This window comes from Bos taurus, chromosome 22 (genome assembly GCF_002263795.3).
Source record: "Bos taurus isolate L1 Dominette 01449 registration number 42190680 breed Hereford chromosome 22, ARS-UCD2.0, whole genome shotgun sequence".
NCBI classification, from domain to species: domain Eukaryota; kingdom Metazoa; phylum Chordata; class Mammalia; order Artiodactyla; family Bovidae; genus Bos; species Bos taurus.
Genome location: NC_037349.1, coordinates 53,153,070 through 53,178,236, shown reverse-complemented (window position 1 = coordinate 53,178,236; position 25,167 = coordinate 53,153,070). Strand labels below are relative to the sequence as shown.

At 40.9% G+C, this 25,167-nt stretch overlaps 2 protein-coding genes across 2 annotated transcripts in view; one reads left to right on the top strand and one right to left on the bottom strand.

Moving 5' to 3' along the window:
* The window catches only part of LOC529196 (C-C chemokine receptor type 1-like), a 135,508-nt gene that overhangs the window by 27,767 nt on the left and 82,574 nt on the right, over window positions 1–25,167 (bottom strand). The gene's annotated exons all lie outside the window — the stretch shown is intronic.
* CCR3 (C-C motif chemokine receptor 3) overlaps window positions 11,720–25,167 on the top strand; it is a 33,964-nt gene continuing 20,516 nt past the window's right edge. The window contains exon 1 of the mRNA XM_005223030.5: window positions 11,720–11,816. The gene's annotated coding sequence lies outside the window, so the exon portion shown is untranslated. The remainder of the gene's footprint in view (window positions 11,817–25,167) is intronic.

Genomic DNA, 25,167 nt, shown 5'->3' with positions numbered 1-25,167 from the left:
GAAAATAGACTGGCAGTTGCCAAGGGGGAGGGGTTTGGAGGAGTGATGGAGTAGAAGGTTGGAGTTAGCATATATAAACTTTTATATACAGAGTGGATAAACAAGGTCCTACTTTATAGCATAGAGGACTCTACTCAATGTTCTATGATAAACCATACTGAGTATTTGGAAATGCGTATTTTTTTTAAAGAATATGTATAACTGGATCACTTTGCTGTATAGCAGAAATTAATATGGCATTGTAAATCAACTATACTTCAAGAAAAAATATTAAAACTAAAAAAAACATATTAAGGAAAGACTTGCACCTGGATATTTGGAGCAGTTTTATTGACAATTACCAAACCTAGAAGTAACCAAGATACCCTCCAGGGTGTGAATGGATAAATAGCCTGTGATACATCTAGACAATGGAATATTGCTGCTGTTGTTGTTCAGTCGCTCAGTCGTGTCCGACTCTTTGTGGCCCCATGGACTGCAGCACGCCAGGCTCCTCTGCACTTCACTATCTCCTGGAGTTTGCTCAGATTCATGTCCATTGAGTCAGTGACACTATCCAACTATCTCATTCTCTGCTGCCCCCTTCTCCTTTTGCCTTCAATCTTTCCCAGCATCAGGGTGTTTTCCAATGAGGCAGCTCTTCACATCAGGTGGCCAAAGTTTGGAGCTTCAGCCTCAGCATCAGTCCTTCCAGTGAATATTCATGGTTCACTTCCTTTAGGAGTCACTGGTTTGATCTCTTTGCTGTCCAAGGGACTCTCAAGAGTCTTCTCCAGAATCACAATTTAAAAACATATTATTCAGCATTAAAAAGAAATGAGCTATCAAGCCATGCAAAGAAGCTTTAAAAAATGCATATTACTAAGTGAAAGAAGCCAATCTGACATGGGTATATATTGTATGATTCCAACTATAATACTTTCTGTAAAAAGGCAAATTCTCGGGACAGTAAAAGATCAGCAGTTGCCAGGGATTCAGGAGAAGAGATGGAAAGGCACAGCACGCTTTTAGGTGATTTTTCAGGTTGGGAAGGTGATACCATAGTGACGGATACCTATAATTACACATTTATCTAAACGCATTAGACTGGATGACAAAGGGTGAACCCTACTGCAAACTATGGACTTTGGGTGATGATGAGTCAATGTAGGTTCATCAGCTACAACACAGCCCCACTCGGGTTGGGGATGTCAGTAACGGAGGATGCTGAAGGTGTGTGGGGGTAGCGGGTGAATGGGAACTCTCTGTCCTTTCCCCTGGGTTTGGCTGTGAACCGGAAACGGATCTAAATAAATAAAGTACATTAAAAAAAAATCTTATGAGGCCACAGGTAACTTAGATATAGTTGAAGTAACTTTTCCAGAGGTCCCACAGCTGGAAAATGATGGAGCTGAAGGCAGAGCAGACATGGACACCCTGTCTTGCTCCAAGACCTCATCTTTTTTTTTTTAATCAATTTATTCATTTTAATTGGAGGCTACTTATTTTACAATATTGTGGTGGTTTTTGCCATACATTGACATGAACCAGCCATGGGTGTACATGTGTCCCCCATCCCGAAACCCCCTCCCACCTTCCTCCCCATCCCATCCCTCTGGGTATTCCCAGTGCACCAGCTTTGAGTGCCCTGTTTCATGCATCAAACTTGGACTGGTGATCTATTTCACATATGGTAATATACATGTTTCAATGCTGTTCTCTCAAAACATCCCACCCTCACCTTCTCCCACAGAGTCCAAAAGTCTGTTCTTTATATCTGTGTCTCTTTTGCTGTCTCACATATAGGGTCATCATTACCATCTTTCTAAATTCCATATATATTCATTAATATACTATATCGGTGTTTTTCTTTCTAAATTAATCCACTCTGTATAATGGGCTCCAGTTTCATCCACCTCATTAGAACTGATTCAAATGTGTTCTTTTTAATAGCTGAGTAATATTCCATTGTGTACATGTACCACTACTTTTTTATCCATTCGTCTGCCGATAGACATCTAGGTTGTTTCCATGTCCTAGCTATTGTAAAAAGTGCTGCAATGAACTGGAGAAGGCAATGGCAACCCACTCCAGTACTCTTGCCTGGAAAATCCCATGGATGGAAGAGCCTGGTAGGTTGCAGTCCATAGGGTCCCTAGGAATTGGACACTGAGCAACTTCACTTTCACTTTTCACTTTCACCCATTGGATAAGGAAATGGCAACCCACTCCACTGTTCTTGCCTGGAGAATCCCAGGGACAGGGGAGCCTGGTGGGCTGCCGTCTATGGGGTTGCAGAGTCGGACATGACTGAAGTGACTTAGCAGCAGCAGCTGCAATGAACATGGCGGTACACGTATCTCTTTCAATTCTGGTTTCCTCAGTGTGTATGCCCAGCAGTGGATTGCTGGGTCGTATGCCACGGCCTCATCTAATCAATACATCCTGCAGCTTCTATGGATCTGATCAGAAGCTACCTTTCTGTGTGACTTGCCTTTATTCCTTCTGCACATGAATCACCTGTGCAGACTGCAATCCATTTGGAGTGGGACCCGACAGCCTGCATTTCTAGGGACCTCCCTGCTAACAGGGATGGAGCAGGTCTGGAGGGGACACTCTGAGTCACCAGGGCTTGTGTTCCATCCACACCGACCTGCTGGTTGAGTCCTGCACACACTCCAAGTTTTATCATCACTGTGTATGGTGATGCTTACTGATGATACTTGCATCCAGAATTAATATCTCTGCTTATAAAAAATCATCATCTCCCTTAGATACGTAAATTAAAGTCCACTCTCAAGATAAATCAGCACCTGACCCTCACCCACCCATGGGAGGCAGAAGTGATTTCTCCCTCTGACGTATTTCCCTTGCCTTCAGCATCATTTCTTGCAGCACTTGCTTCTCCTTATTAACTGGTGCCTCCCTGCTCACTGACTGTGCATCTGTTCACTTCTGCTATTTTGAAAGCAACCTGAGGAGAAGAATTCTCTTTCATCTTTACCGGTTCCTTAATAGCAAGCAGGGCTTTTTACACAGAAAGGAACATGACCCTGCCTTGCCCCTTCTCAAGTTCAGTTCAGTTGCTCAGTCATGTCGGACTCTTTGCGATCCCAAGGACTGCAGCATGCCACGCCTCCCTGTCCATCACCAACTCCCGAAATTTACCCAAACCCATGTCCATTGAGTCGGTGATGCCATCCAACCATTTCATCCTGTCATCCCCTTCTCCTCGCATCTTCAGTCTTTCCCAGCATCAGAGTCTTTTCCAGTAAGTCAGTTCTTCACATCAGGTGGCCAAAATTTTGGAGTTTCAGCTTCAACATCAGTCCTTCCAATAAATATTCAGGACTGATTTCCTATAGGATGGACTGGTTGGATCTCCCTGCTGTCCAAGGGACTCTCAAGAGTCTTCTCCAACACCACAGTTCAAAAGCATCAATTCTTCACCACTCAGCTTTCTTTATAGTCCAACTCTCACATCCATACATGACTCATGGAAAAACCATAGCTTTGACTAGACGGACCTTTGTTGGCAAAGTAATATCTCTGCTTTTTAGTATGCTGTCTAGGTTGGTCACAGTTTTTCTTCCAAGAAGCAAGTGACTTTTAATTTCATGTCTGCAGTCACCATCTACAGTAATTTTGGAGCCCCCCAAAATAAAGTCTTTCACTGTTTCCCCATCTATTCACCATGAAGTGATGGGACCAGATGCCATGATCTTAGTTTTCTGAATGTTAAGCTGTAAGCCAACTTTTTCACTCTCCTCTTTCACTTTCATCAAGAGGCTCTTTAGTTCCTCTTTGCATTCTGCCATAAGGGTGGTGCCATCTGCATATCTGAGGTTATTGATATTTCTCCTGGCAATCTTGATTCCAGCTTGTGCTTCATCCAGGCCAGTGTTTCTCATGATGTACTCTGCATATAAGTTAAACAAGCAGGGTGACAATATACAGCCTTGACATACTCCTTTCCCTATTTGGAACCAGTCTGTTGTTCCATGTCCAATTCTAACTGTTGCTTCCTGACCTGCATACAGATTTCTCAAGAGGCAGGTGAGGTGGTATGGTATGCCCATCTCTTTCAGAATTTTCCACAGTTGTGATTCACACAGTCAAAGGCTTTGGCAAAGTCAGTAAAGTAGAAACAGATGCTTTCCTGGAACTCTTGCTTTTCCAATGATCCAACGGATGTTGGCAATTTGATCTCTGGTTCCTCTGCCTTTTCTAAAACCAGCTTGAACATCTGGAAGTTCATGGTTCATGTATTGCTGAAGCCTGGCTTGGAGAATTTTGAGCATTACTTTACTAGCGTGTGAGATGAGTGCAATTGTGAGGTAGTTGAACATTCTTTGGCATTGCCTTTCTTTGGGATTGGAATGAAAACTGACCTTTTCCAGTCCTGTGGCCACTGCTGAATTTTGCAAATTTGCTGGCATATTGACTGCAGCACTTTCACAGCATCATCTTTCAGAATTTGAAATAGGTCAACTGGAATTCCATCACCTCCACTAGCTTTGTTCGTAGTGATGCTTTCTAAGGCCCACTTGACTTCACATTCCAGGATGTCTGGCTCTAGGTCAGTGATCACACCATTGTAATTATCTGGGTCATGAAGATATTTTTGTATAGTTCTTATGTGTATTCTTGCCACCTCTTCTTAATATCTTCTGTTTCTGTTAGGTCCATACCATTTCTGTCCTTTATTGAGCCCATATTTGCATGAAATGTTCCATTGGTATCTCTAATTTTCTTGAAGAGATCTCTAGTCTTTCCCATTCTATTGTTTTCCTCTTTTTCTTTGCACTGATCACCTAGGAAGGCTTTCTTATCTCTCCTTGCTATTCTTTGGAACTCTATATTCAGATGGGTATATCTTTCCTTTTCTCCTTTTGCCCCTTCTTATCTCTTTGATATTGGTTCTCTCTCCTACATAATGGGACGTCTGGACTGTGGTGAGGTTTAAATCAAAAGTCATGTGTCAATGTTTCGCTCATAGTAAGCCCCTGATAAATATTTACTGAACTAGATTTTCCTCTTTTATTATCTGCATAAGGAAAGGAGGTGGGCATGAAAGTGAGTTAATGAGAGAGCTGGGCCTAGTAGCAGGTAATTTCCCCAATCAATCAAGCTCTCCTATACTTCGTTTTGGTTGTGTGAGTACCTCTCAGTCACTTATGTGACTAATATTCATCAGTATTTATAGAAGAAACCTAGCATATTGTTTCCTGGTTTCACATTTCCTGAAAAAATCACTGGCTAGAATTCAGATTGTTGTTGTTCACTCAGTCATGTCCAATTCTTTGCGACCCCATGGACTGCAGCATGCCAGGATTCCCTGTCCTTCACCATCTCCTGGAGCTGCTCAACTCATGTCGGTGATGCCACCCAACCATCTCATCCTCTATCCCCCCTTCTTCTCCTGCCTGCAATATTTCCCAGCATCAGGGTCTTTTCTAATGAGTTGGCTCTTTGCATCAGGTGGCCAAAATATTGGAGCTTCAGCTTCAGCATCAGTCCTTCCAATGAACATTCAGGGTTTATTTCCTTTACGATTGACTGGCTTGATCTTAGTGCAGTCCAAGGGACTCTCAAGAGTCTTCTCTAACACTATAGTTCAAAAACATCACTTCTTTGGCACTCAGCCTTCTTTACGGTCCAACTCTCACATCCACACATGACCACTGGAAAACCATAGCTTGGACAGACCTTTGTCAGACCTTTGCTGACAGACCTTTGTCAGCAAAGTAATTCAGATAGGGTTACAAACAAAGGAATTGATGTATCTTTACAACTTGGTAAATAGTAATGTAATATAATATATTTAATATCCATCTTGAGCCAGGCGTCCTGGAATGTGAAGTCAAGTAGGCCTTAGGAAGCATCACTATGAACAAAGCTAGTGGAGGTGATGGAATTCCAGTTGAACTATTTCAAATCCTGAAAGATGATGCTGTGAAAGTGCTGCACTCAATATGCTAGCAAATTTGGAAAATTCAGCAGTGGCCACAGGACTGGAAAAGGTCAGTTTTCATTCCAATCACAAAGAAAGGCAATGCCAAAGAATGCTCAAACTACCACACAATTGCACTCATCTCACACGCTAGTAAAGTAATGCTCAAAATTCTCCAAGCCAGGCTTCAGCAATATGTGAACCGTGAACTTCCTGATGTTCAAGCTGGTTTTAGAAAAGGCAGAGGAACCAGAGATCAAATTGCCAACATCCGTTGGATCATTGAAAAAGCAAGAGAGTTCCAGAAAAACATCTATTTCTGCTTTATTGACTATGCCAAAGCCTTTGACTGTGTGGATCACAACAAACTGTGGAAAATTCTGAAAGAAATGGGCATACCAGACCACTTGACCTGCCTTTTGAGAAGCCTATATGCAGGTCAGGAAGCAAGAGTTAGAACTGAACATGGAACAACAGACTGGTTCCAAATAGGAAAAGGAGTTCGTCAAGGCTGTATATTGTCACCCTGATTGTTTAACTTCTATGCAGAGTACATCATGAGAAATGCTGGGCTGGAAGAACACAAGCTGGAATCAAGATTGCCGGGAGAAATATCAATAACCTCAGATATGCAGATGACACTACCCTTATGGCAGAAAGCAAAGAGGAACTAAAGAGCCTCTTGATGAAAGTGAAAGAGGAGAGTGAAAAAGTTGGCTTACAGCTTAACATTCAGAAAACTAAGATCATGGCATCTAGTCCCATTCCTTCATGGGAAATAGATGAGGAAACAGTGGAAACAGTGTCAGACTTCATTTTGGGGGGCTCCAAAATCACTGCAGATGGTGACTGCAGCCATGATATTAAAAGACGCTTACTCCTTGGAAGGAAAGTTATGACCAACCTAGATAGCATATTCAAAAGCAGAGACATTACTTTGCCAACAAAGGTCCATCTAATCAAAGCTATGGTTTTTCCTGTGGTCATGTATGGATGTGAGAGTTGGACTGTGAAGAAAGCTGAGCGCCGAAGAATTGGTGCTTTTGAACTGTGGTGTTGGAGAAGACTCTTGAGAATCCCTTGGACTGCAAGGAGATCCAACCAGTCCATCCTAAAGGAGAGCAGTCCTGGGTGTTCACTGGAAGGACTGATGCTGAGGCTGAAACTCCAATACTTTGGGCACCTCATGCGAAGAGTTGACTCCTTGGAAAAGACTCTGATACTGGGAGGGATTGGGGGCAGGAGGAGAAGGGGACAACAGAGGATGAGACGGCTGGATGGCATCACCGACTCGATGCACATGAGTTTGGGTGAACTCTGGGAGTTAGTGACGGACAGGGAGGCCTGGTGTGCTGCGATTCATGGAGTCACAAAGAGTCGGACACGACTGAGCGACTAAACTGAACTGAACTGAATATCCATCTATAATGTAATATATGTCTATGTAACCCAAAACAACCAAATTTAAAAATAAGAAATGGTTCCAGATTAAATACGATCATATAAGAAAAGATAAATGATTATGATCAACCACAGTGATTTCCACTCACTAGACACCTTGGCAGTCTCACTTGATTTCTCATTTACTTTACCTGTAAAACACAGACACTATTAATATCACCCCCTACCTGCTTCTCAGAATCCATGAAATGTGGAAGAAATTGCCAATTTAAGGAACTGCTATAAAAATATAAGAAATATTTAATGTACAAAAAATCATTAGTAATATCATTGGGTATAATCCAGAGGTGAGGGAAAGGCAATTTATGTAAAACATATAGAAAAGTGGAATAGGATTAATGGTACATGGGACATTGCAGAAGAAATGATTAGTGAACTTGATGACATCAATAGAGAGTATTCAAAATGGGACTGAGAAAAAAGAATTTAAAAATAAATTAAAAATCATCAATGAGATAATTTTAAGATGTGACCTAATGGACGAATAATTAGAGTCCCTAAAAATAAGCAGTGGTGAAAAGACAATTAGAAGTAGTGGCTCAAAACTCACGTTTAATTGAAAATATTAATCCGCAGATCTGAGAATCTTATTGATATCCAAGTACAAGTAACCTGAAGAAAACTACACCACAGCATAACATAATGATGATATTTCTGATTAGAAACAACTCAAATGAGGAAATACTAGAACAACACATTTAGGGTAATGAAAAAAGATTCAACTGAGAATCTATACCCTGAAGAATTATCCAAAAAATTGAGGGTGAAATAAAGATGGTTTCAAACAAAAGTTGAAATAATTCATCACCAACGGAACAGTGAGGGTTCAGGATGGGGAACACATGTATACCTGTGGTGGATTCATTTTGATATATGGCAAAACCAATACAATATTGTAAAGTTAAAAAATAAAATAAACAAACAAAAAACATAAACTTCTAATTTTGGAGTAATTTCAAACTGACATAAAAGTTGCAAAGTTATTATGAAGATATTAGATAAATGCTGCCTTTAGATACCAACTTCACATATTAAGAAATAGATTGGTTAAAAGTAAAAGAAAAGAGAAACATATAACATCAGTGTTCATTAAAAAAATACAAATTAAAATATGATATACCTCTATTCCTTTGAGTGACTAAAACGGAAAACCATACTACAAAAGAGACAAAATATACAGGAGAAAATAACAAAATACCTGGAGGGAAAAATGGATGAGATCCAAAATGTGATTAATAGGAATCAACTAATCAGAGTGGAAGGAATTATACAAAATTGAGATTGAGGACTTTCCAGATTAAAGGAACAAAAGTGTTCAGATTGAAACAGTCTATTGAGTTCTTAGTATCATGAACAGCACCCAGGCTCAGACACATTCTTGGGGACATTTCAGAAAACCAAGGATGCAGAAAGGTTCTTTCTGAAAATAAGAATGGATTTGAAATAATATAATGAAATATCATTAGCTACAGAGGATGCTAAAAGATGATAGATGGTTTTTGAGTTCTAAAGGAAAATAACTTTGAGCCAACATTTCTCTGCTCAAACTATCAAAGTATATAAGGTATGAAGGCAAGACAAAAACATTTCAGATGTGTGAGGATTCAGAAATTCTATCTATCATTGTTCTCTCATTGAAAGTTACTTAGGGCTGTACTCAGGCAAAGCAAGAAAGGAAGGTGGAGGGCCCGGGAGCCAGGGAGCCCCACCCAGTAGGATAGAAGTTTCCAGAGGACAGTGGTGTGGCCTGGGAAGTGGATCCAGGTCAGGACAGTAAGGATGGGGAGCTCTTAGAAGTCATTTCCAGCGGAAGGAGGACTTGACTGAATAGAAACTATACTGCAGAGGTTGGGGGAAGGTGAAGATGTGAAGAAGGCCAATCCTTAAAAGGCATGAGAATCACCAGGAAAAAAAATAAATAGTATAATAAAAGAAAAATAAATAAATAACAAACATACTAAATGTTGGTGAGGATGTAGAACAACTAGAACTCCCACACTACTGATGAGGATATAAGATGGTACAGTCACTTTGGGAAAGAGTTGAGCAGTTTTTAAGAAACTTCAATATGCATCTACTATAAAAGTCCAGGCATATATCACCCCTAGGTATTTACTCCAGAGAGAAGAAAGCTTATGTTCAAACAAAGATCTGTTACACATGTTCATAGTAGCTGTATGTGTAGCAGCCCCAAATTGAAAACTGCCTCCATGTTCATCAGCAGTCCCAAGTAGGTGAGCTCAGAGAAGGGTGTTCTGCATTAGGAAACAGAAACGTCTTACACAGCAAATGGAAGAGCTGATGTGCATACAGGATCCTGCGCTAAGTATGCTGTGCCCACATGTACTTGTAACGATGCTGGTTGATCGGTCATTTTCAAAGAAGATTTTACATGTGGTTCAAGTATTTGAAAATGTGAAAAAGAAAAAAGTCCAAAATGAAAAAACTCAGCTTAAATAAAACCAATAAATGAATTTGATTGTTGCATACTTTACACTCTACTGTGGCCAAAAGTTCTAGGAACTTGCTCCAAGCGCTCTCACTCCATTACCACACCACCATAGAGCCAAGAAGGCAAACTTCTTTTGGACATGCTTTTAAATCCCATTCAAGTTGCCAGGGTTCTGATTAGGTTATACTTCTTATGGGAAGCTTCTGGCCTCCTTCTCTTTACTCACCAACATCAGTTTCTTCTGCATGTTCATTGCTAACCCTCATCTGCTTGGATTGCTTATGCACTATGAGTTTTACCCCTGCAGTCAAGATAAATTCTCTTCTCCCATTTATCTGATGATAAGTGCTGCTGGGGCCAACTAGGTAGTGTAGCTGTGGTTCTGTGCTCACAAGTCCTTCAAGCACACCTAACTCAACAGTTGAAATTTAAAAACAATTTGTGGGTACTATAAATACACTGGTCCCCAGTGGACTGAGGTATTTCAGAAGGCAAGAGACAATGAAAGCAATATTCTTCACTAGGACACTGACATGTCAGATTCTATTAAAGCATGAGTTATTTCTGGAGCATTCTTAAAGAGATGGGAATACCGGACCACGTGACCTGCCTCTTGAGAAATCTGTATGTAAGTCAGGAAGCAACAGTTAGAACTGGACATGGAACAACAGAAAGGTTCAAAATAGGGAAAGGAGTACATCAAGGCTGTATATTGTCACCCTGCTTGTTTAACTTATATGCAGAGTACATCATGAGAAACTCTGGGCTGGAAGAAGCACAAGCTGGAATCAAGATTGCCAAGAGAAATATCAATAACCTCAGATATGCAGATGATACCACCTTTATGGCAGAAAGCAAAGAGGAACTAAAGAGCCTCTTGATGAAAGTGAAAGAGGAGAGTGAAAAAGCTGGCTTTAAACTCAACATTCAGAAAACTAAGATCATGGCATCTGGTCCCATCACTTCATGGTGAATAGATGGGGAAACAGTGAAAGACTTTATTTTGGGGGCTCCAAAATCACTGTAGATGGTGACTGCAGACATGAAATTAAAAGTCACTTGCTTCTTGGAAGAAAAACTGTGACCAACCTAGACAGCATACTAAAAAGCAGAGATATTACTTTGCCAACAAAGGTCCGTCTAGTCAAAGCTATGGTTTTTCCATGAGTCATGTATGGATGTGAGAGTTGGACTATAAAGAAAGCTGAGCGCCGAAGAATTGATGCTTTTGAACTGTGGTGTTGGAGAAGACTCTTGAGAGTCCCTTGGACAGCAGGGAGATCCAACCAGTCCATCCTATAGGAAATCAGTCCTGAATATTCATTGGAAGGACTGATACTGAAGCTGAAACTCCAATATTTTGGCCACCTGATGTGAAGAACTGACTCACTGGAAAAGACCCTGATGCTGGGAAAGACTGAAGATGAGAGGAGAAAGGGATGACAGAGGATGAGATAGTTGGATGGCATCACTGACTCAATGGACATGAGTTTGAGCAAGCTCCAGATGATGAAGGACAGGGAAGCCTGGTGTGCTGCAGTCCATGGGGCCACAAATAGTCACACACAACTGAGCAACTGAACTGAACTGAACTGAAAGATCTAAAAGCAGATTTTGGTATGACCAGCAGACATAGCTAGATATTAAGGATGCATTAATGATTACCAAACCAGCCACATAGGGTATTCAATTTTTATTCAGTATAACTCTGATTTTTACTTGGCAGAGAAGAACAGGGGAAATGAGTTTCCAAATCCCTTATCATGTCCATTGTGAAGGCAGAGAAAATGCAGGCACTGCTTGTCTCTTGATAACCCTTCTGCAGCGCTGCGGAAGTATTAAAATAGGGCAGCTCTATCGGCCTTTGACTGTTGACACTGCTACTTAAGCTGTGACTCACACTCTTGGGCCTCTGCTCTTGTGGACCCTAACTGCTTGGTCTTCACCCAGAGACTCTGGAGAGGAGGCAAGGTAGGTTTTGCTCCATCAAGGTCAGTGTAGTCATGGGAATGTAGTGGTTTCCTCTCCTACTTCCTGCAGCTCAGTGTTCTGTGAAAGCACCATGGGGCCAACCCAGGCTTGTAAATGAGGCCAAGCAAATGAGACCTGGGTTCCTTCTTACCCAGGGCAGCCCTATTTTTGCAATTTTATGGAAGATATCAGTTAAAAAGTTTCAGTGCTGAAAAAATGTTGGAGAACCACCAGGCTACTTTGGGACAGCATAGTTCAGTGGTTGAGATTATGGTTCTGGAGCTTGAAAACATGGGTTGAAGTTCAAGTTCAACCACTCCTGGATTCTGTGTGCCTCACGGAGCAAGTAAATCCACCCTCTGAACCTTATACACCTATTCCGGGTCCAGAATAGGAATCAGTGGTGGTTATTAACCCTACTGTCCGGTTCTATTAGTAAGTAAAGAGCTAGAGGGGAATGGAGCTAAGATTCAGGAGGAGAAGGGGAAACAGCTCCTGGTTTGTGAAAGACTTGGGGCCTGACTCCCTTGACAGGTCTGAAATAGAAAAGGGTTTACTTGTGTTCTTTCTTCTAATGATAAACTCTCCTTTCATCATGTAAAAACAGGTCTAGAGAAGTTGTGACTTATACCAAAGTTAAATTAGAAATGTATATTCTATATTCTGTTTCTGTATGCATGTAGCTGTTTAATGTTCTTCTGGAAGTCTCAAACTTTTTCTTATTCAAATAAACAAGGCAGTTTTCTATACATGAGGACCTGATATGAGCTTAGGGAAAAGCTGCAGTCTGGAATAAAGTGAAAAAAGGTGTTAAAACCTAGGAGGGGGTAGAGTTGAGGCTGACCAGATATAAAACTAATATTTAATATATATTCTATGTGTGTGTTGTGCTCAGCTGCGCCCAACTCTTTTCGATCCCCTGGACTATAGCCCAGTAGGCGCCTCTGTCCATGGAATTTTTCAGGCAAGAATACTAGAGTAGGTTGCCATTTCCTGCTCCAGGGGATCTTCCTGACCTAGGGATCAAACCTGCATCTCTTGTGTCTCCCTGCACTGGCAGGCAGATTCTTTACCACTGTGCCATCTGGGAAGTCCATATTATATATAATAGACGGATTAAAAATGAAAACCAATATGCAATTTTTAACCCATTACATCAATAATAATGATATAATAGTACAGACTTTATTAAAAAAATTTTTTTATATAGTAATTCTCAGAGCAATGGAAGCTAGGTCAATATAAACTTAAAGAAAGAAACGTCTCCCCCTTCTTTGTTATTCTGCACTGTCACAGTGAAAAATCTCAAGCATCAGCTCTCTTTGGCCACATCACACTTACACTGCAATACACAGAGAAGAGACTCTGGTGGACAACAGGGTACAAGAGCCAATGGCATGTGCTCTGAAGGATGCTTCCAGAAGCCTTTAATTACAAGACCTGGCCTTTCTCCACTCGAGCCTTTTCATGAGAATCACAGAGTTCACTAAGTTCAACATACGCTAAGAACACAGTATTAGATTTAGTCTGCTCCTAACAGAAGGGGGGGAAAAGAGATGAGGGCAAACGTACTCTATTCAGAACTGCAACAGAGGAGCGACAGAATGTGATTCACTCAGTCTACAGGGAGGGCACCACGCCTCTGTGGAGTCCAGGGTCGTTCCAACTCCACACCAGAAGGAGAAACTGTTGTGAGTGCATTAAAACACCGAGAGTGACCTGTGTCAAAACAAAGTCTCCTTACAGTCGGTTTCCCTGCCTGTTAAAGGGCTTTCCTATCTGCCCTTCAGTCTGAACCTAACAGTCCAGACAAATGAAAGCAGAAATGCTCCTGCCAGCTGCTACCCTCTCTTAGGATGTTTACTTGATGCTTTCTCTTCCCCTCCTCTCGGAACAAAGGATGTTGGTATTAAGGGTCAAAATTAAGCCACGTAACGTTCTGACAGAACCTCCGATGGCAGGAAACTCTGTTAGCATTTTGACAGAGTGAGTCACTTGGCCACGGAGCCCCAGTGCAGTGACTGTGGTGCCACCAACATGATGCTGGAAAACGTGAGGGAAATCCAGGGCTTTTTTAAAAGGATTTTTTTAAAGAATCCTGTTTTTCCCAAGAGGTACAAACTAAAAAAACAAGTTGGCACTTTTTTTTGCCTATAAAATTGAGAATCATTAAAGAAGTTAAAGAAATAGTATGGCAATATCTGATGTGCTGACAGTGTGAAAAAAACAGACACTTTCATGAACTGCTGTTGGGAATAATGCTAAGTCACTTCAGTTGTGTCCGACTCTGCGAGACACCATAGACAGCAACCCACTAGGCTCCCCCGTCCCTGGGATTCTCCAGGCAAGAACACTGGAGTCGGTTGCCATTTCCTTCTCCAATGCAGGAAAGTGAAAAGTGAAAGTGAAGTCGCTCAGTCGTGTCCGACTCTTAGCAACCCCATGGACTACAGCCTGCCAGGCTCCTCCATCTATGGGATTTTCCAGGCAAGAGTACTGGAGTGGGGTGCCTAAAGTTACACCTTAAATGCAACTGTTTGGCAGAGAAATCTGGCAATAATGTATCAAAAGCTTTCAGAGGGCACAAAGTTTTAGTAGCAAGTCCAGTGAAACAATCAGAGATGTGCACAACACTCTGTGAATAAGGATGTGTATCACAGCCTTATTAATGACGGAGTAATACTTTATCCGATCTAAGTATCTAATAATAATGGACCACCTGAAAAATTAGTAAATATATGCACATGATACAATGCTTACCAGCCATTAAAACTGGCATTGCAAATCATTCTTCTAAGAATATTTTGTTATTTTTTTCTTCCAGTTTTATCGAGATATAATTGACATACAGCATTGTATAAGCTTAGGGTGTACCACAGAATGATTTCACTTATATACATCATGAAGTAACAGTAAGTTTAGTGAATACTCATCATTTCAAATAGACATGATTAAAGAAATAGAAAAAAATTTTTTTCTTGTGATAAGAACTCAGGATTTACTCTCTTAACACCTCTCATGTATAACAGCAGTGTCAATTATATTCAAAATGTTTTACATGACTAGTATTTTTTTATTTTGTAACTGGAAATCTGTACCTTTTCACCACCTTCATCCAGTTCCACCTTCCCTTTCTCCCCACCTCCCAACTCCCACCTCTGGTAACCACAAAACTGACCTCTTTTTCTATGAGTTTGAAATTATTCTTTTTGGTATGTGTGCAACTTGGGATTTTCTGAGGTAGGACATTTTAAACTTTAGGAACTAATGGCATTTTCCCAATAATTGTCCCAGAGGGAACTTCTAGGAATATCTATTTATTTGAATTTTATGTTGATAAATTAAAATGACCACGAACTGTAATACAAAAACAAAATCCCAAACCAACCTGCCCTGTGACCCTCTGGGCTCGAGTGTCTCAATGCCATAAAGTTTCAGAGTCAAGTCAGTTTAAAAAGTCATAGAGCCAGGACTCAAAATCACATATTTAAATAAGAAAATGAGTCCCTGGTGGCTCAGTAGCAAACCCGCAATGCAGGAGACATGAGTTTGATCCCTGAGTCAGGAAGATCCCCAGAGAAGGAAATGGTAACCCACTCTAATATTTTTACCTGGGAAATCCCATGGACAGAGGACGCTGGCGGGCCTCCAGGTCCCAAAGAGTTGGACATAACTTAGTGGCTAAACAACAACAATAGTTACAAGTAAACATCGTTTTAGGACACAGAGCCCATTTGCTAAATCTGTAAATGTTTGACTCATGGGTGAGGCATGTAATACTTTCTACTATAAAGATTCTAGTTTGGTCTGAGTTATTGTGAAAATAGAGTCATAATGTACTTTCACAAAATTATTTGTTAGGCACTTGCTTCTGTTGTTCAGCCACTAAGAGGTATCCAACTCTGTGACCTCATAGACTGCAGTACACCAGGCTCCCCTGTCCTTCACTCTTTCCCAGAGTTTGTTCAAATTCATGTCCACTGAGTCAGTGATGCTATCCAACCATTTAATCCTCTGTCGCTTCCTTCTCTTGCCCTCAGTCTTTCCCAGCATCAGGGTCTTTTCCAATGAGTTGGCTCTTTGCATCAGGTGGCCAAAGTATTGGAGCTTCAGCTTTAGCATCGGTCCTTCTAATGAATATTCAGGGTTTATTTTCTTTAGGATTGACTGCTTTGATCTCCTTGCAGTCCAAGGGAGTCTCAAGAGTCTTCCCCAGCACCACAATTTGATAGGTGTTTGTTATCTGTTTTCTATTTTGGGAACCACTGAGAATAAAACCAACATCCATGTGTACACAGTGTTCTAAAGTAAAAATACATAAGAGTGAGAGGAAAACATGGAATGGAGCTGAGTTTATGGCCACTGAGTGCCTCATGAAGATGTACTTCTTGGCTTGGCAACATCCTTTGGCAGCAAGGTATTCTCTCCTGCTCAAGGTTTCTGCCCTCAGCATCCCATGGGTGTGGTATTATCTAAACCTCAACACGTGCTATGACCTGGCTTAAAGAGCAGAGTTTAAGAGAAGTCAGTGAAATCTGTTTTGGGATATATGGAGAAATTATGGCCTTGAGCCCTGCTCTGTGTCTTACAAGGTCTGTGCCATAAGAAATGCCTTTCAAAGAATTGTATTGAAACTGCAGGCATAGCCACTTCTCTAACTAGGTTCATGTCAACAAATGCTTCATTTTTTCCACATCAAAGCAAGGAGCCTCTACCTCATACATAACAAGGATATGATAATAATAACAATATTGATAGTAATAAATAACAGTTGCTTATTGATCATCAATTGCATAAATCTATACTAGGGGTCTTACATAGGCTATCCAATTTATTGCTCATAAAATCCTCTCATAAGACTAAGAAAAAAAAAAAGGCTGTTTATGCCAATATCAAAAAAGCTTCAGAACTACTGGTCTAGAGCAGATCAATTTTAATTGATTTTAAACTCCTCTTTCCACCAGTAAGTAGCTAATGACACAGGGTAAGTAATCTATTTTTCTGAGCCTCACTTTTTTCATCTACGAACATTTATCCAACGATGCACATAAAGCACATAAGGTAAATGCAACACTATGGTTGTTTAACCCCGTGGTAAGCTCAGGCTGCCCAACTCCACCTTCGGTAACCTTAAGTCAGCAGCTTGAACTTGGCCACAAGGAGAGTCTTTGCACCAGGGAACTGGAAACCAGCAAACATTTCAAGGCCTTTTTTGTTTCTTTCTTCCTAGTGGATTGTTAAAACACTTACCAGCACACTACTGCTATCTACACACCATGAATGTAAGGAAAGGTATTTCCATCTCTTTCATCTTAAATCTGCAAGGACAAAGGGATCTGATAACATAACAGATTTTGTATCTGAGTCCACAAATCTTTGGTTTGGGCAGAAACCAAATGCTTGCCCTTTATACGGCTAGCTGGAGCTCAATTTCTTATTTGCAGGGGGATTCCCTTACACTTGGGATGTACCAGCTCATGAGACCACTGCTAGATCAGTCCTCTTTCTGGAGGGAGGCAGGGGTCTTGCCGCACTGCCATCTTGGGGTGGGCTCTGCTTCATGCCACACAAACAGAAGTTCAAACCATGGGCTTGTGCCTGTGGGGTGAGGCATCTTGTACTCAGTTCATACTTCCCTTTTCTGAACTTTCTAGTCTCATTACTATCTTCCTTTTCCCTCTGTGGGTTTTCTTGAGGGGAGTAAGCTGTGGTTGGTGGTATTTTGTTGTTTTCTGGCCTTCATTTTTTTTTTTAATTGAAGCATAGTCGATTTGCAGTGTTGTTAGTTTCTGATGTACAGAAAAGTGATTCAGTTTTTCTGTTTTTAATTTTTAAAAAAGATTTACTTATTTATTTTTTGGCTGTGGTGGGTCTTTGTTGCTGCACACTTGCTTTCTCAAGATGCAGCGAGCGGGGGCTACTCTTCATTGCAGCGTGTGGGCTTCTCACTGCGTGCCTTCTCTTGTTGTGGAGCACAGGCTCTAGGCACACGGGCTTCAGGAGTTGCAGCCTGCGGGCCCTAGAACTTAGCAGTTGTGGTGCACGGGCTTAGTTGCTCCGAGACATGTGGAATCTTCCCGGAGTAGGGATCAAACTGGTGTCCCTTGCATTGCAAGGTGGATTCTAAACCACTGGGCCACCAGGGAAGGAAAAACTGGCAGATTTAAGCACAAAGGGCCAATCTGAATTCCTGCTTCAGAACGATGAGACGAGAGGAAGGAGGAATGCATGGCACTGCCAGGCCACAGCAGCCCAGCAGCCACAGTTCCATGGTATGGCATAGCTAGGGCACTCCTGGATGGCAAGGTGGAGGTGGAGGTGGGGTTTCACAGGACAGATGGACATCCAGCCAAATTGGGCACATGAGACATTGAGCATTATTTTGGGGAAGTTACAGGAAGGGGGGAGGGGTGACAGACCACCTCGCTGTGTTACTTTCTCTTATCTAATCTGCTTCCCTCTCGCTTCCGCCTTGCTATCCAAAGTCACCACTCAGGCCACCCTAGGCCTCCCTTGAAGGGTTGGCCTCTTCTACTGGGCCCTGCCTCAGAAACCCGGTACCCTAGGACCTGGGCTTTAATCTCTGACATTGAGTGGCTAGGCCCACTGTCCCTTTCCCTTTGTTCAAGCAACAGGAAATGGCGGTGTCTCACAGCAAGCAACAAGTGCCCCAGTATGTCAACCTGCTTTGAATCATGGCTCTATTAGATGCCATGTCTTTTTCTTTGCCTGAGCCTCCATTTTCCCACGGGTAACACAGAAGCAATATCATTCCCTTCTCAGAATTGTGGCAAGAATTAAATGTGATTTACTATGTACCTGGTACTTGGTTGGTATTTGGCTGATGGGTGTTATGTAGCTATTTATTTCTGCAACCTAAGCCTCACTCAAACCAGCCAACATGTGCTGAGTATCTCCTACATGCAAAAAAGTTGTCCAAGAAACCCCTTCTCCCCACCCCCATGCTGAAAAGGGGAAGGAGAGACTATCTTAAGGAAGTCCTCTAAAAACTTCCCATCCAGGGCCAGCTTGAATTAGCACTTATGGTCTTGCATGCCCAGTTCTAAAACTCTTTGATTCTGAAGAGTTATGCTATGTACTATCTAACACGCATTATTTTACTGAATCACATAACCTGTATTACGCCTTTTCTTCCCAACTTGATTGTAAGCTTCTTAACAGCTGGACCCATGTCCAGTCCTCCTTTGTGGGTTTTCCACAGTGCCCAGCATTGAGCTGCATGCATACGAGGCGGCTGATATGGAGACTGGTTGATTAAGTTTGATGCCTTGATGTGTGTGTGACCACAGGTGAGAGTATAGTTTGACATCTTTTATTCCGAGTATGATATTATCATGTACCTGCTTGAATAAACTTATTTCCTCACTTCATTCTACCTCAGGGAACAAGAAATCTTACTGCTTCTGAGAAGTAAGTGAGAGATGAAGGGATCAAAGACAGAGAGATTTTGTTTACGGCTGGCCCAGAATCTGGGCAGGGGCGAGCCGTGTGCCTGTAGGAATCTGAGACACTGACAGAAGCACTGGAGAATTGGTTGGTGACTCCAGCAGGGTTTGGAAACTTAAGCCTAGAGATGTTTGCAAATAGAATCACTATTAGGAGTGATCAGGGTGCACCAGAAGACTGGTAGAAAAAAGCGCAAGTGCCTATAGCCAGAAACAGATCAGAGATGCCTCTCTTAGGTAAAGGGCTCGTATACAGAATAGGTTACAAACTCCCACAAGTCAATATTGAAATGACAAACAACCTAATTATTTTTAGACCAGCAAAAGATTTGATCAGGCACTGCACAGAAGATGATAACCAAATAACCAACATATATGTGAAAAGATAATCAATATCATTACTCATTTGAGAAATGCAAATTAAAACCATAATGATATAGCAGCCCATACCTTGATATTTGGCAAAACTAATACAATTATGTAAAGTTTAAAAATAAAATAAAATTTTAAAAAAAGAAAAAGAAAACAAGAAAAATCTCTAATAGGCAATACCAACTATTGACGAGAATGGAGATGAACTTGAACTCTCACGTACTGCTGGCAAAAGAATAATAAATTGGTACAACCACTTAGAAAACTGTTTAGCAGCATGTAAAGCTAAACAATGCCTTCTCTATGACCCCAAAATTCTACCTCAAAGTATGTACTCCAGAGAAAGAAGTGTATATGAACTCTAAAGATATACACAAGAATGTAGCTACTAATTTTACTCAGAACAGTCTCAAACTGAAAACCCCCGATTTTTATCAACAATAAAATGGGTAAACTGGGTGCTATGTGCTGTGAGCTCAGTCGCTTCAGTCGTGCGCAACTCTTTGCAACCCTACGGACTGTAGCCCACCAGGCTCCTCTGTCCATGGGATTCTCCAGGCAAGGACACTGGAGCTGGTTGCCATGCCCTCCTCCAGGGGATCTTCCTGACCCAGGGATTGAACCTGGGTCTCCTGCATTGCAGGCAGATTCTTTACCACTGAGTCACCAGGGAAGCCCCAAACTATGGTGTCTTCACACGATAAAATGCTATGTGACAACATAAAAGAACAATCTGCTATTACTACACACAGCACAGCCAGAACTAATCTATAGTAATAGAAACAAAACAGCAGTTGCCTCTGTGGATACAGACTGGGAAGAGACACTAAGGAATGGTCTGGGGTTCTGGCACTGTCCAGTCATGGTGGTTACACGGGTGTGCATACGTGCAAAAACTTGGATTAGTATGCTTTAGGCATTTTATTACACGCGTGCCACATTTCAAATCTAAAATCTTCAAAAATGCTTATTTTGAGATATCTGCCCAGGAATGTGACTGCTAGATCGTGTTGTAAGCACGTGTTTTGATTGTGTGCTCAGTTGCTTCAGTCGTGTCCGACTCTGTGTGACCCTATGGACTGCAGCCCACCAAGGCTCCCCTGTCCATGGGATTCTCCAGGCAAGAGTACTGGAGTGGGTTGCCATTTCCTTCTCCAGGGGAGCTCCCCGACCCAGGGATCAAATCCAAGTCTCTTACGTCTTCTGCTTTGGCAGGTGGGTTCTTCACCATTAGTGCCATTAGTCTTATAGGAAACTGCCATATTCTTTTTCAGAGTGTCTGTATTATTTTATATGCCCGACATCAATGTAGGAGTGATCCAGTTTCCTCCTTATCTTCTCCAGCATTTGGTGTTGTCACTACTTTTTATTTGTCATTCTGATACGTGTGATGGCAGTTTTAATCTGCATTTTCCTAATGACTAATGATACTGAATGTGTCTTCAAGTGCTTAGCTGCCATATACATGTCTTCAGTGAGGTTCGTGCCTTTGCCCATTTTTTTCTTTTTTCTTTCTAACCATATGTAGATTTCTTTATTCGCTTGAGATAAGCCCTTTTAAAATTTCTACCTTGTTGGAAAAAAAAAATCTTTGTTTATTTTCTAATCAGATTGGTTTTTTGCTTTTTAATTTTGAGAATGCTTTATATTTTAGATATGAATATTTTATTGGATATATTGTTTACTGATTTTTTTTCTGAGGTTCTGGCTTGTATTTGAGTCTTTCAAAGAAGCTTTTAATTTTCATGAAGCCAAATTTATCAACTATTCTTTTTATGGATAGGGCTTTTGGCATCAACTCTAACAACTTTTCACCAAATTCTAGATTACAAAGATTTATCCTTTGCTATCTTCCAAAGTTTCATAGTTTTACATTTTACAATGAAGTATGTGATAAATTGAGTCAATTTTTCTATGTGTCTTTTTAAGTTTTTTATTGAAGTGTAGTTGATATTTATTTTTAAAAAAATTTTATTGAAGGATAGATGATGTAAAGTTTAGGTTAAAGTTTATTTATTTTCTGTCTATGGATATCTAATTGCTCCAGCATTATTTATGAAAAAGGCTCCTGTTCTTCTGTTGAAAGGTACTGTGCCTTTGTCAGAAAGCAGTCGGATATATTTATGACTCTGGTTCTGTAATTTTCTATTTTCTTCCATTACTCTATGTGTATATCCCTCTGCCTAAACCATAGGTCTTTTTTTTTTTTTCCTTCTAACTTCATTTCATAGTTTTCATTGCAAATCTTGACTATGTTTTGTTAGATTTATACCGAGGTATAGTCTAAAAGATTTTGGAAGCAATTATAAATGGTATTTTAGTTTTGGTTTCTAAGTGATCACTGATACATAAAAATGTGATTGATTTCTGTTTGCTGATTTTTTTCCTGCAACTGAGCTAAACTTGTTAGTTTCAAAAGTTTTGGGGAGAATCCCTTGGGATTTTCTATGTAGACAACAACGTCATCCTCAAATAAGGGCAGTTTATTTCCTCCTTTTCAATCTATATGCCTTATATTTTGTTTCCAGTCTCATTGCTCTAGCTAGGACTTATGGTTGGAGAAAAGTGACTGAACGAACATTCTTGCTTTGTTCATGATCTTGGAGGAAAGCATTCGTCTTTCATTATTAAGCATGAAGCTATCTCTAGGCTCTTTGTAGATACTTATTAAGTTATCAGTTCACAAAGGTTTTTATCATGAGGGGGTGAAATACTTTGTCAAATGTCTTATCTCTGTTAATAATCAACAAATTGGTCTGTTTCTCTTAAATTGTTGCATGTATAAGCATAAAGTTGTTCACGTGCTCTGTGTGTGCTCAGTTGCTTAGTCATGTCCGATTCTGTGTGACCCTATGGACTGTAGCCCACCTGGCTCCTCTGTCCATGGGACTTCCCAGGCAAGAATACTGGAGTGAGTTGCCATTTCCTTCTCCTGGAGATCTTCCTGACCCAGGGATCGAATCCATGTCTCCTGCATTGTAGCCACATTCTTTACCACTGAGCCAGCTGGGAAGCCCCAAAGTTGTTCCCAGTATTCTCTTAACTGTCCTTTTAATGGCTGAAGAATCTGTATTCATTCTTGACATTTTTTCACTTGTGACATTGTCACATTGTGACATCTGATCTCTCTCTCAGATCTTGCTAGAGGTTTATCACTCATTTTTAATGACTTTTTGAAGAATCAGCATTTTGTTTCAGTGCTTTAATCTGTTTTCTGTTTTAAATTTTATTACTTTGTGCTCTTATCTTTGTGGTTCCTTCTTTCCGCTTAATTTGGGCTTATTTTGCCCTTTCTCTAGTTTCTAGAGGAAGAAACTTAGATTATTGATTTGATTCCGCTCTTCTTTTCTAATGCAAGCATTCAATGCGGCAATATGTTCCTCTCAGAATGGCTTTAGCTGCACCCCACATATCTTGATGTTGTATTTTTGTTTTCACTTAGTTCAAAGTCATTTTTATTTCCTTTGAGACTTCCTTTCTGATCTGTGGATTGTATAGACGTGTGTTTTAATTTTTCACACTTTTAGAAATGTTTGTCATCTTTCTGTTTTTTTTTTTTAATTGACTGCATTTTGATCTGAGAATATATTCTATATAATGCAAATTTTAAAAACTTTTTGAGGCTCTAGATATGGTTTATCTTGGTGAATGTTCCATAAGCACCTGAAAATATTTACTAGTTGTCAAGGCATTGGAATCTACATTAATTCCCTTCCTGGTCAAAATACCTAGAGAAATATAGGAAGGTTACATCCCACACTGCACAAAAACCCACCTTCAAACCCTGCTGAACTTTCTGTCTTCTTTTCCTACATCCTTTCTCATCTACTGCCCCTTTGCTTGGCACCTTTCCTTCGCCCTCCTGGCCCCACACAGCCCTCTCAGTCTCCCTGGTGCCAGCCTCATCGTTCTTCCTAGACTTCATGTGACACCCACTCTGCATTACACCCTCTCTCTTCTTACCTATTTTTTTTCTCTCTCAAGTTATTTAAAAAAAAATGTGTCTCCTCCCTGAACCCCTGCCATCATCACCCTAAGAATTTTCTTTGTGATTCAGCCCCCTTAGAACACAGAGGGGATGGTAAACAGCCACGAGCTTTCTCACTCTCCTAGGGCTGAACGTGACCCCACCCTCGTATCTGTGGTGCAGGTGCCTGGGTGGCCATCTGCCCTGAGGTCTAAGATGTGGGAAGTTTATTTACTGCTCCTTCTAGAATCTCTGAATAATGACAGACTCTTGATGCCCTGGATTATGTTGAAATCTGCTACTGATAATTCATAGCTCTCACTGAAGTGGGAAAATGCTGTAATTGATTTGTTCTGCTTTATGCTAACTGTAGAAACTTAGGCATCAAGAAAGACCTGGGCACACATTTGTCCTCTGCCATTTGGTAACCACAGCTTTATAATCTCCTACTGCTTTGATCTTCATAAGGAAATTGCATACCTGTACAACTGTGAGGATAAATGTCATAAAGTACGTGGCACCAAACTCCTCAGAAGATGATAGTCACTCTTACTGTTTGTCACTTCATAGTTATGTTGTTGCATTTAATGTTATTAAAATGGCATTAAGTGTCAGTGTGTCTTTTATCTTCCTCTTTTGAGCTTGTTCTTTTCTGGTCAGATAGTTATTAACGCATGCATACACAGAAGTATTATTAATTTCTAGACAGACAGACAGACTACATTCTAGCTACTGACGCATTCATGGGTGGCCACATGACTGAGTCCTAGCTGACGGAATGTGGACAGAAATGATATGAACGATTTCTCCACCAGCTCATAAAAATCCTTCCATGAGCATTCCTTCATACTCTTCTCCTTCCTCTCTGGTTGATGCAGCTGTATACATTTGGGTCTTGAATGCCAACTTCAGTGATGGTAGACACTGTATGTAGATGCCTAGGTGCCTGAACTAATGATTAAAGGCAGACTGCCACCAATAAACCTGATTGCTGTACATGATCAAAAAATACACTTCTAGACGTTCAAGCTCATTGTACGTTTTGGAGTTTTGTGTCAGCTAGCATTTTCTAAGCTAAAATAGAAATTGGTAATTTTAAGTAGTGCCATACAAAAATCAAAAATATATAACACTGGCTTAAAGTTTAGGCAGTAGGCTGCAAAGAAACTGATCTTAGAAAGTGGAAAGATGTGACTGCCGGGAAGTGGGGCTGGAGGGAGGGATGGAGTTCAAAGGGGCATAAGGAATCTCTTGGAGGGGATAGAAACACTTATATCTTGACTATGGCGGTTGTAACCCAAAGGTATACGACTGTCAAAATTCATCAAACTGTAGACATTAAGTGGATATACTTTATTGTCCAAAAGTTACATCTTAATAAGCTGTTGAAAAATCAAGCAACTTCCATCTATGTTAAATGCCCTATCTTATAAGGGCCCAGACCCTGAGGGGAGGATTCATGTGTGAGTGATTTATTCAGTGGGTGCTCTCAGAAGACACCAGCAAGAGAGTGAGGGAACAGGACAAGAAGGGAGGAAGCAAGCAG